Source organism: Canis lupus, chromosome 20 (assembly GCF_003254725.2).
Source record: "Canis lupus dingo isolate Sandy chromosome 20, ASM325472v2, whole genome shotgun sequence".
Classification (NCBI taxonomy): domain Eukaryota; kingdom Metazoa; phylum Chordata; class Mammalia; order Carnivora; family Canidae; genus Canis; species Canis lupus.
This window is the reverse complement of record NC_064262.1, coordinates 11,906,945-11,920,050: the sequence shown is the minus strand read 5'-3', so window position 1 is coordinate 11,920,050 and position 13,106 is coordinate 11,906,945. Positions and strand designations below refer to the sequence as shown.

The window sequence follows — 13,106 nt, the reverse complement described above, 5'->3', positions numbered from 1 at the left end:
CATTGCCAGATGCATGTTCTTATTCTCTCTTTTCTGTGAGCTCAATACAGTTTATGTCTGTAGGATGAATTCATATTCCTCATCCATTCATTCATTCCACAGATAGTTATGGAGCATCCTTATCTGCCAGGCACACTGTTTGGCGCTAAGGTCCTGCAGTTAAAGATTCAGTTCATGTACTCAAGGAAGTGAGGCTGGTGGAGGCAGGCTAGGAAATAATCGTGTTTAATACAGTGAGATAGATGTTGTGATCCAAGTAAGCCCTGTGGTCCTCTGAAAGTGTAGGAGAATGTCACCAACTCAGCCTTGGGGAAATGGTCTTCCAACAGATAGGGACCCTCTGCTGATCTATTATGCATATTTCATATCATTAGTTCTCTGGCTCGAGACAGCATTTCCTAAGTTGTGGTAGTGAACCTTTAGATTACAACTAGGAGAAAGACTCAGGTTGTTGCTAGGGTGTATTTGCAAAGAGGATTTTTTTTGGAGCAAATATTGCTTTGACATATAACACACCTCAAGAAAATTATGACCTTAAATGTATTTTAGAGAGTAAGAGCAGGAGGAGGGGCAGAGCAATTGGGAGAATGAGTCTCAAGCAGACTCTGAGTTGAGTGCAGAGCCCTTTTGGTGGGATCGACCCCATGACCCTGAAATCAGGGCCTGAGTTGAAACCAAGAGTCCAACACTTTACCAACTGCACCACAGTAAACCACAGGTTTACACAACTTCTGAAAAATATTTGAGAGCAGCTGCAACTATAGATTTCAACTCTATGATGATTTCTTTTCCCATTCTTTTCTCTCTTTTCATTCCCAAATAATCTCTTTCAGACACAGTTCAGGTAGAATGTAGGATGTATCCATCTCATATTTTGTCCACAGTTCTTTAGGCGAGATCTGCTGTGTCTTGGCCAGGTCCAGTGCTCTCTTAATATGAAATATAAAGGTTCTCAGAAAGCCTTCTCAGGGCCTCTTTCATATCATCATTCTCATATAATGTATCATCTCACATTAACCCCAGTATGTTGGCCCCTGCAGCATTGTAATACTATTTTCAAATACCCTCCAGCCACCATCTTCATGCTCACCATTTTGAGTTTGTACATTCTTTGTGATTTATAGAGTTTGATCTCATATTCCATTGACTGTACCATGATTTACTTATTCTATGTCAAGGAATATTTGGGTTTCGTGGGCTTTTTTTAAAAGATTTTATTTATTCATGAGAGACACAGGCAGAGGGAGAAGCAGGCTCCATGCAGGGAGCCCCATGTGGGACTCGATCCCAGGTCTCCAGGATCACACCCCAGGCTACAGGCGGCACTAAACCACTGAGCCACCCAGGTTGCCCAGGTTTGTGGGCTTTTAATACCATTCTAATCTCCCTTTAGCTCAGTCTTGTCAAGAAACAATAACCACCTGGATTTGAATGACATTGTTTTTGTTTTCTTATGTTTATCTTTTTTGGTTACTTTCTATTTATGGAAAACTATATTAGCTTTTCTCTTTTTTCTAAGTGGGGATATAAAATTTTCTCTTAAAAATTTTGATTGAAATGAACGGATTGATTTAAAAAGTCTTTCAGTGATAATTGAGGTATAATATCATGACAAATATGAAGATGGGAATCAAATAGCTGAGTTTAGGATAAATAGATTTAGAGCTTTGGAGTTTTTGTTAGAAGGTAATAATTTACATGCCCAGGTGTCTAAGCAATCAACCTCCTCAAACAGTTGGTTTAATAATTTATTAGAGTATATGGGATTAATACGGGCTTGCTTTGTGAAGGTCCAAGGAGTATCTGGAATCTGCATGCCAAGAGTTTGAACAGACCCAAGTAAGAGCCACACCAAGAATCTGGGTACTGGAGAGAGAGCAGTATGAGGATGGTGACTGCCTGGGAATGGGGTCGATTGTCAAGTGGGATGGAGAAGAGGTGCTAACTCTACACACTTCTCTCTGGATCTCAAGGCCCTAATCCACAGGTTGCATAAGGCAGGTCAAAAAACTGATTTGACTTTTACATCTTCATTTCCCTCTGACTTAATAATAATAGTTGCAATTTATAGTGTAAACATTATGTGCAAAGTACTTTGCATGGCTTATACCATTTAATTCTTAAAACAAACCTACAAGGGAAATGCATGTTACTGTGGTAGTCAGAATATGGCCCCTCAAAATGTCCATATCCAAATCCCTGGAATCCAAATACTTTATATTGTAAAGGGGATTTAAGAATGCAGCTGGAACTAAGTTTGTTGGACAGGTGACCTTAATAAGGGAGACTTTCCTGGTTATCTGGGTGAGCCCAGTGTAATCACAAAGATCTTTGAAAGTGGAAGGGAAAGGCAAAAGAGAGGGTCAGAGTGACGTGATGTGAGGAAGACTCAACCTGCCCTTTCTGCTTTTGAAGATGGAGGGAGGGGAACAAAAGCTAGGAAAATAAATGCATCCTACTCAGCAAGACAGAAAGGAACAAAGCCTTATGAATATCTTCCTTTATTTTGGCACAGTGAGAATCCTATCAAACTCCTGACCTATAGAAATATAAGGTAATATATTCATGTCCTTTAAGCTGCTAAATTTGTGGTAATTTTTTGTGAAAATCAAAATAATCCAATTACATAAAAGGAATTGGGGCAGAGGCCAGGTAACAAGTCGATAACTAAAAAAGTTTATATTGGACGCCAGATCTATCTGCCTCCAAAATTGATTATTAGCCCCAGTGATCCAAGACTAGAACACAGCCTGGGTGGTTATATAGTTTAGATATTTTAATTCACTCCATGGATGAGTGAAGGAGAATTAGGTAGGTTCCAAAAGTCTGAGAACTGAAAAAGGAAGGCCATCGTATGTATAAAAGGACTTCAGTTTGATGAGTCTTTCTGATACACTTTGTGTAAGAATGTTCATGAGGATCTTAAGAGAGAAGCCAACTCAAACTGGCTTAACAATAAAGGGAGATTTAGGGCAAAAATAAAGAGTTTATTGTGGTTTCTAGCTTCATTTTAGACTTGATTCAGCATTGCAGTGAGGTCAGAGTTTCTCCCTCCCTCCTTTCCTTTTTTCTTTTCCCTTCCTTCCTTCCTTCCTTCCTTCCTTCCTTCCTTCCTTCCTTCCTTCCTTCCTTATCTTTCTCCCTTCCTTCTTTCCTATTTATCTGCTTTTCCTTGTCTTCATTACATTACATCTCTCTTGCAGTCCCAGGATGGCCATCTGCATCTCCTGGGACCATGTATTTATTCCCTTTGCACAAAAAGCAAGATAGAGAATGCCTTTGCACCAATACTCCCAACAACAGCAATAATACCAACAATAATACCAACAACAATAATACCAACAATGCCAACAACAAAGAGAGCGAGAAAAAGAGAGAATTGAAAAATAAAAAGAAATTCTTAGTGACTTAACAGTTTAGATCCCATGACCAATGCTGTCCAGTGGAATAAGAAGCACATCTTGCCTAGGCCATACCCATCTGGAAAATAATGAACTTCCCTGAAGCCACATTGATTCCCACACAGAGATCAGGAACCATTAGAAGGAGGACTGGTTCTTATGTGACAGAGAGGAAAACACTGGAAGGAAGAAAAGACATTCTGTCAAGGAAGCCAGAGTAATACATAAGACCAGAAGGTCAATTTGTGAAGATAAAACTCAAATCCATTGCATTTACAAACAGATTATGTTAGAGCAATTTAACCATGTGGTAGCCACATTTTCTATTTGTGTTTAAAGGTCTATGGGAACATTGGTATAAATGTTATACTGAAATCTTGATCTCAGTAATATGCTACAACCAGGTAAATTCTCAATGAAAGAATTCCAGGGTTTGTTTATACTATTCTCTTTCTGTGTCCTTTTATTTATTTACTTTTTTGCCTATTAATTATTAAGGCATATCTTGAAAAGTATTATTTGGCAGGACTCCGAAAAGGCAACAAATCTATTTATTTACTTAGTAGCTATGTTAGCCCAAAGTCACAGATTTTTTTTTCAATTTCCTTAATAAAATGTGGTACTTGAACAGTGAGAGGGTGACAGTCTTCTAGATTCTATTTATGAAGAACTCAAAACTCCCCCAATAAGCTCACAGCCAAGGAAATATTAATCAGTTGCCAATAAATAGCTCTGTGCTGGAATTCACATATGTTTCTTCTTAAAAATTGCATATGCTTTGTGTGAAAACTGTAGAACTGCGCTCACTAGAAACAACATTTTTGTTATTAAGAGTTTCATTATGTGTTTGTTTGTTTGTTTGGTCTTTTGTTTTGTTTTCTTTGGTCATGGTTGAGCTACCAATTAAAACACAAAATGTCAGTTGGTAGGAACACCTGGCTCAGTGGTCAAGCATGTGCCTTTAGCTCAGGTCATGATCCTGGGGTCTTGGAATCGAGTCCTGCATCAGGCTCCCCAGAGACAGTCTGCTTCTTCCTATGCCTATGTCTCTGCCTCTCTTTGTGTGTCTCTCGTAAATAAATAAATAAATAAATTATTTAAAATAAACAAATAATTTTTAAAAAAATATCAGTTGGTAATTGGAAAGGAAATAGTTACTGTTTTTGTTGAATATCCTGATTATTGATGATGTAGCATGAGAAGTGGGCTGATATCTGTCTCTGAATTCCATACTTGGCAAAATGACTTAATAGTAAATAAGAGTACCTCTAAAGTCTCTTAACCAAATTAAAAACCTGCCATTTTGCATACTGGCCATGTGAACACAGTTAAATCCTCTAACCCTATAAAATGACAATACTGATAATGTTAATTTCACCTCATAGGACTGCTGTAGAGGGAAGAAAAGGAAAACACACGCAAATTATTTAGTGTAATACCTCGTATATAGAGAACATACACTGAATGCAGCAGATATTTTTTTTATTTGCACCTCATGCCTTCTCTTACAGATGAGGAAACTAAAGTTGAGACAGGTAAAATGACTTGTTCAAAGTTTCACAATCTAACCAGTGACAGGTTCATATTAATTTCTCAGGCATATTTTGTTTCCTGAGTGAGCATTATATACTTTGGCATAAGCCATTTAGTTTCTAGCCATAGCTATGTCAGTCTCCCACTGAAAACAAGATTTTTGAGGAAAGGAACTGTGGCTACTTTTCCCATGGTCAATAGCTCTGCTTACATAAGGCATCTCCAGTAAGAATTTACTGAAAAATTAAATCAATGAACTTTACAAACACAATTTTCCAATCAGAGAAAGCCATGACTGATCTCTGTAATAATTATATAAAATGGTAGATATATTAATTTTGAAGTTGAATTTTTGAAGTATTTTGTATGTGACTTGAAGACACTTTCCATATATCAAATTATTCTTCTGCCATGAATGGGATATATGTTATGCTACACACACACATATTTGCAATCAGTGAGTCCCATTGTGAATTATAACACTAACATTAATGAACTCGGCTGCCCCAAATGTTAACAGTTTGCTCCTGAACTGGATCCATGGAAATTTTTTTGCCGACAGACTATCTGAACTAATATATTGCTTAATTCTTAATCTGGCAAAGCAGAGAGACTTGTCACTGGTATGTGAAAATTTGTGATGTAGCATCATATATGCAAATGAAAAAATGTTGGCAAAAATAATTATTGTTGCTTATGGGAGGATTAATAGTTACAGTCTGCCCCATTTTCTGTTGAGGTTTAATTTAATTCTGTGGCATGTATTGACTGAGGAAATTAATTTGGGTTTAATTATTGTGTGTGGCCGTTAATGTGCACACTTCCTTTTTTTTTTTTTTTTAAAGATTTTTTTTTAACATTTTTTAATTTTTATTTATTTATGATAGTCACAGAGAGGGGGTGGGGGGCAGAGGGAGAAGTAGGCTCCATGCACCGGGAGCCTGATGTGGGATTCGATCTCGGGTCTCCAAGATCGCGCCCTGGGCCAAAGGCAGGCGCCAAACCGCTGCGCCACCCAGGGATCCCAATGTGCACACTTCTGATGAATATTTAGTTACACTGAACCACCAACCCAGCCACTATGCTTTGCTCATCTGCTGATAGGGAGCATCTGATGGAGGGGTTGGTTTGTACTGGATGAATTCTAAGTGCAGGGTCATCATAGTAGATAGCTCTGATTCAGTGGGGAAGGCACTGGGCTTGGAGTCGGAGGAGCACAGGATTTGGATTCTGGATGTGCTATTAACAAGCTCTGTGTGTCCCTAGTTCTTAACTGGAGAGTTGTAGGAGTAAACCAATTTACCCTAGGGATTTGGTTGGAGAACTAAATGAATGAACGCATGTGAAAACAGACTTGTGAACTGTATAGTACTGCTTTAATGAATGGAATGTCTACCGTAAACTTTTCATGTATCCATTTAATGACAAAGTCATTTAAAAAGTTATGTAGGATTAAACAGTTACCTAAAAAGCACTCAATAAAGCATCTTTAATGAATAGAATGTAGGTTAAGTGTAGATGAACACCCCTTCATTATAAATATTGCCATGGACAAAAATTCTATGCAACAAGAAGATGGTCAAAGAGATTTGTTCATTTTAAGAAGTAATCAACATCACAAAATCCCTATATGGCTACAAATTGTAAGATTAAGATATATGCATTCTGGAGTCAGACTGATGGTGCAACAGTAGCATAGTTTTCCCATGGTGGTTAGGTTTTTGAGCCTCAATCTCGTCAACTGAAAAATGGGGTCATATCAGGGCCATTATGAGGATTGAAGGTGGCAAGGTATGTAAAGGGATGTGCACAAACACTGGCCCATGGAAGTTTCTCAAAAAAATGTTAGCTTTGCCTGCAGTAGGAGTGTTGACATTTTAATAAGCTCTTTTGCAATGCCATGTAACTCTTGAAATAAAACAAATGAAGGTAGCCAATATCTCTATAAATAAAAAGTGAGGATTACTGACTCTGGATCTGGGCCTCGTTCGTGTTCACACACTTATGCCTCTTTTCTTCCTGTTCTCTTCTTTCACCCAAGTCCATGGGTTTCCTTTAAGGAAGTAAAATAATAACTTGAGCTGTCTCATTTCACACTGGGGTCCTGTTGGCTCAGTGGGGGTACTTGCAGCTCTATTTCTCCTTTGTTTGCTCAGCTCATTCCTGGAATGTCAGGGAAATAAATGCCTTGGGAGGGGAGACAAACAAGAGGTACAATGAGGGAAGCTGACCTCAAGTTAATGGAATCTGGGTTCTTTGAAGGAGAACACATTGCTAGAGAAGCTTGCTGTATTCATTCAGCAGAGAGGCTGTCCAGCCTTTCTTCACATGTGTGTGATTCTAATTTTCTCATGTCACAGTGAAGGTTCAGCCCCTCCTCACACAAAGCAGGTTAATTGGGACAGAGGTTAAGCCTTCCATGCCTTTTACTCTTGTCTGGCATGAAGGGGATTTACCTTTACAGAAAAAAAATTGGGAGAGAGAATAATACATCTAAGCAATCCATCAACAAATATTTATTGATTGTGTACTCTGTGCTGATTACAGTTCAGAGTGTTGGAGGCAGAGCAGCAAACAGATAAATTAACACCAAACTTTTATTGAATGCGTTTGTATACACTAGTCACTGTGCTCAGGCTTACATAGTTAATCTTCACAAATCTTACGGAGGAGGTATCATTAGCTTGCATTTATTGTTGAGAAAGCTAAAAGCAGATTATGTAAGTTGCTTAAAGACATAGTTCACACATGGTCAAGCTGGAATTTCAAACTACCAAGTAAGCATCGTGCTACAGCCTTCACAATGGGTGTTTGAAAATAGCAAAGAGGTATTGTAAACCCTGTGTAAAACCTTTGTGGCTAAATGGACTGATAGAGGCACATTTCACAGAATTCATGATATATATATATATATATAATTTATGTATACATATCACACATACATACACACAGATATACACACATCTCACACACACACACAAACACACACACACACAAATATGGATATTCCAGGGTTCAATCTCTAGTCTTTTAAAGGTAAACATATTTGCAAAACATAAAGAACTCTGAGTGTCTCTTTAGTTATGAGTAAAATGAAGCATTTTATCCTCTCACAGGAGGATGGATAACAAAAGATGATAACATGTATCAAGTGCCCAATGCAGCGTCCATCACATGGTTGTCAATTAAAGTTATTTCCCTTTCCTGTGTTCATTATTTTTCAATACAGCAGTGTTGTTTTCCTCTGTGCAAACCCTTTATGAATAAGAACTGTGTCCTATAATTATTTATTATCATCCCAGCATTTCTAACCTCTTTCTTCATGCCCATCCTCTTCCAGTGCCTATTCCAGATGTTGGAATTTTTTCACAATGCTAAATACCACTTGACTACATTTTCACTTTTACCAGATTGGGCGGAAATAATTTTAGTTGTTTTTTTTTTTTTTCAAATTTCTAAACACCACCCTTATACTCTTAAATGTGATATTGACCTTAATGAAGAATTGGCTTAATTATTTTGACCATTAAGGATAATTCCTAAAAATCAGTTTTGGTCTCTGAATTTTCTAATCTCTCATTACCCACAGAACATTCAGTATCACCACATTTTTCTCCTCTCTCTGTTGTGGAGGCAAAATTCCCTCACACTTGAACCAGGAAGCACAACCAAGGTTTAAGTGTCATTTCCATGACTAGCTAACCTCTTTTTAAAAAAAAAAAACATTTTATTGAGCTATCATTGAAATGTAAAAAAAAAAAAAAAAGTGTGTATTTAACATACACAGCTCCGTAAGTTTGGGATCAACTATACACCTGTGAAACCATCCCTTCTACCAATACCATAAGCATGTTCATCACTTCCCAGTTTCCTCCTGTCCCCCTTATTATTATTGGTGTGTGTGTGTGTGTGTGTGTGTGTATGTGTGTGTGTGTGTTAGGAATACCTACCACAAGATCTACCCACTTTGCAAATTTTAAGTATACAACACAGTATCATCTGTAGACACTATGTTGTATAGTAGATCTCCAGAAATTGTTTATCTTGTGTAACTGAAACTTTGTACCCTTTGACCATCACTTCTCCATTTTTCCTCCTTCCAGACCCTGGCAACCACCATTCTATGCCTCTATGAATTTGATAATTTTCAATTTCTTCCCAGGGTATCTTTCTGACCCTCCATGGATCTTTGTTAGGGGGTTGTCTGACCAAATGCTAAATTTTACTCCTGCAGCCAGTAGGACGGATTCATAATGATAAAGCAAATGTCTCTTCCCTTTCCTGAGCACTTAAAGAATAATTCTCTCTCTCCTTTGCTTTTCTTTTTTCCAGTTAAAGTGCAGACTGAGCTTGTCAAGAGAGGTAGGCAGCAGCTTCAAAAGCTGAGTCCCCCTGGGCCTTTAGGAACGTGAGCTTTGCAGACTAGGAAGTTACATTGTCTTATGAATTCTGATAAGGCCTTTGAATTTCAGAAAGCTGGAAACCAAATTTCTCTTAGTTTTTTTTCTTTTTAAAAAACTTTTTAAAAACTTTTTATTCCTTTTAGTTTTTTAGCACTCTGCACCATGCCTATTGTTATAGTTTTTCTCTATAGCCTAGATAGATGATGATGAGATAGACATATTGAGAAGATAGCATGATGAGATAGACATATTGAGAAGAACTGAGCCTGGATTCTCAGAGATGTGTTTTCTCTCATTTAGAAAACACATGAACTCTTTAACCTTGAGTGTTCCTAAACCTATAAGCAAATTACAGTTGTTCCCAAACATTTCCTTGGTGCCCAACCCTTTATGCATTCTTATTGTCTTCTGACAATAAAAAAATGAAACAAACATAGAAGCAAAAAACTCAGATATGTTATTTGGGTGCTTGGAAACTTAATTCAAAGACTTAGATATAAAAATACAGTACATTGAGAAAATCTTACAAGAAAATAGTATTCACTTATATCCTTCATTAAATCTAATACTCTTACTCATCTAGTTATTGTGACAAGTAGACTATCACAGCCCTTTCTTCCAATTTTATTTAAAAAAAAATTCCAGGTGGCTACTCAAGCATTTTAAACTTTAAAGCAACTATAAGAAAACATATTAGTCAGTTGTACTAAGGGAACTGTTATCATATAAATAGTATAAATGATTTTTTTCTTCCTTCTTTTCTTCCTTCCTTCCATAAGTAATTCTTAAGAACTTCATATAAGGACACATAATAAATGTGAGTATTTGAGCAAGGCATAGGATACCTTCAAATAGGCTTATCTGGGAGATTTTGGTGTCTGTGACTCGGCCATGAGCCTCTACTTAAGATAGGCTAAAGGAACTGGTAATGGATCCTCATTTATCACACTTTCCTTCCTGAGGGAACAATCAAGTCTGGGGGAAACACACCCCTCCTTTGACTTTGTGATGGCAGGCACTCTTGCAGATAGCAATCATTGATCTATCCTCTGCCACTAAAGTTCCAAGAGAATTCATTTATTTTAGGCAGTTGAAGGTTTCAAACTTCAATTATGAATAGGAAGTATGGGTAGTAATTGGTCATGGATTTGCACTGGGTATTGTGAAAAATAAGAGAATTTAAAAAACCAGCATGGGAAAGAGGATAAAGAAAGAGAGCTGGACTGAGAAGTATTTTACATTTGGGGAGAAATGAAAACATTTACATATGAGTGCATTTTATCAAAAACAGGTATTGAAAATTAAAAATTGGCTTGATAATCTCTCCCTGAAGAAACATAGGAATGAACTCCAATGGTCATGGAACAGGTGTTTATGACTTAATTGTATTTGGTGGCTTTAAAGAAATGTGACTTTTTGTTGACCACAGAACAAAGTGATAAATCTAGGCTTTAAAACACTAGGCTTTTAACACTAGGCTTTAAAAGTTCAACAACAGACTGTGTTAGGAGCCAAACTTGGTTATTTGTTCTATCATTCTCTTATCCTAGAATTTAATTCCATAGAATTAAATAAATTGAGACAAAATTCTCACCCAAATGGGTTTGTCATGACAAATTTGACAGATCTAGCAACACAGATTTTGGAAAGAAGAATATAAACGGTTGATTTACTTAGCTTGGAGGAGAAGAGAACCAAGGAAGGGTTAATAAATAACACAATTGTCTTTCATAAGGGGAATAAATAGATATATGTATTTATTTATGAAAGAGCTCAAATGAAAATGCAAAATAGGGGCAAATAAAATCAGTTACCACTGATGAAATTAAAGCTGAATTTAAAGAATGATGAAGGCTATTCCAACTTTTTTCAAAATTTCTAGACCCTTTGGGCAACAGGAAGTATTAGTATTGAACCAACCTCTCTATAAGAACAACTCAGTAGTGCCTTATTTTTTATGTGAGAAGAAAAAAAAATTCTGAAAGATGTCAAGGCTTTATTTGAACCCTGAGGAGATCAAGAGTGTTGTCTGCCAAAGTGAAATGGCTGGTTTTAAGCTTTTCACAAAGCTCAGAGGCAAACCGTTTATAACCCTGGAAATATTTAATTTGGGGAGGTTTATGTTAAGATAATAAAATAATTAGCTTTCCCTCATTAGAGGCGTGCAGAGCAGTAGGGTTGCATGTTCTGGAAAATTACATTTCTGCTCTTTCACTGACTTAATACATGTGGATTGATGCAGATCAGATAGCTAACTGGCAGGCATTTTACACATTTACCTTGTTTTAACTAATTGCCAGTTCAGAGTCACTGGAGGTTCCATTTTAAATTAATGACGTGAGGTATTAACTGTAAACATGCATCTATTGAGAAATTAGAAAGAATAGCAAACTCCACATTGTTTTTTATCAGTACTCTCAGTTCTTGGTACCCTGATACATTAAAGAAGCAGTGGACAGCCACCTGTGGCCCTCTCATCAGATGTGGCCCACTGCCTCTTTCTGTAAATAAAGTTTTATTGGTACATAGCCACATCTATTCGTTAGTATTGTCTGTGGTTGCTTTCTTAATACAAAAGCAGAGTTGAGTAGTTGCAACAGATGCCATACACCTGCCAAGCCTAAAGTAGTTACTCTCTGATCCTTGAAAGAAAAGGTTTGCAAATTCCGGCATTAAAGGATATCTACCTCACTACGGCATTCTGTAGTAGTTCTTATGTGAAACAGTCTTTTAGCTAGAAGTCTGTTTTCATATTCTCATTGATTACCAGTGGAAGATACACATGTTTAGAAAATAAAATGCAACTTTAGTATTTTATTTCTGTCCTTCATTTTAATCTATATGCCTCCCAGAACATTTCTTTGGACACAGTCTGCATGAGTTGATGAAATTCAGGATTAATTTTGGTGACTGATGAAACATGGCTTAGTTTGGCATTGCTTTGCTTTATGATTCATGCTTTCTTTGCCACTGGACTTTATTTAGATTATTTTCTTGGCTCATATTAGCTATAGAGAATTGATAGGACACTACATTTTCCATCCTCTCTTGTACCAAAAATATTGTTAATGTGGCATGAAAAAAGAAAGATAAATTTTAATTCACTTCCAAAACTTGAATCTTTGTATTGCCAGTTTTGTCTCTTGGTAAAGAAAAACCCTCGGCTTGCTGGTCCCTAAGGCCACTGTATGGTATTCAAATTTTGAAATGGAACACTGTGGCTGAGAGGAGAACACTCCTTGGCAAAAACCCCAGAAGGAAACAAAACAAAAAACCCAAAACAGGGATCCCTGGGTGGCTCAGCGGTTTAGCGCCTGTCTTTGGCCCAGGGCGCGATCCTGGAGACCTGGGATCGAATCCCACATCAGGCTCCCGGTGCATGGAGCCTGCTTCTCCCTCTGCCTATGTCTCTGCCTCTCTCTCTCTCTCTGTGTGTGTGTGTGACTATCATAAAAACAAAAACAAAAAAAAAAAAAAACACAAAACGAAAAACCAACACAGAATTCTACTGTAATGAATTAATGAAGTGTCTTATTTCATCATCTTTCATGATGATTTTCCTATTTCCAAAGGAACTTTATTTTTGCATGATTGATTTAGCCTTTTTAAGGTAAACATCTCATTATTTTGGTTTCTATCATTCTACTCTCTTTACGCTTCCCCCCATCCTCATCCAAACTACCTAATTCCAGATTAGGTAGTTTTAAAGCACTTGGGTCTTAGTCACAGCTTTCTCTTTTCACTTTTTATTTCTAACTCATTACACAAC

At 37.2% G+C, this 13,106-nt stretch overlaps 1 pseudogene; it reads right to left on the bottom strand.

Moving 5' to 3' along the window:
• Positions 1-773: 773 nt before the first annotated feature.
• Positions 774-1,014, bottom strand: LOC112662967 (cytochrome b-c1 complex subunit 7-like; annotated as a pseudogene).
• Between the last annotated feature and the right edge of the window lie 12,092 nt (positions 1,015-13,106).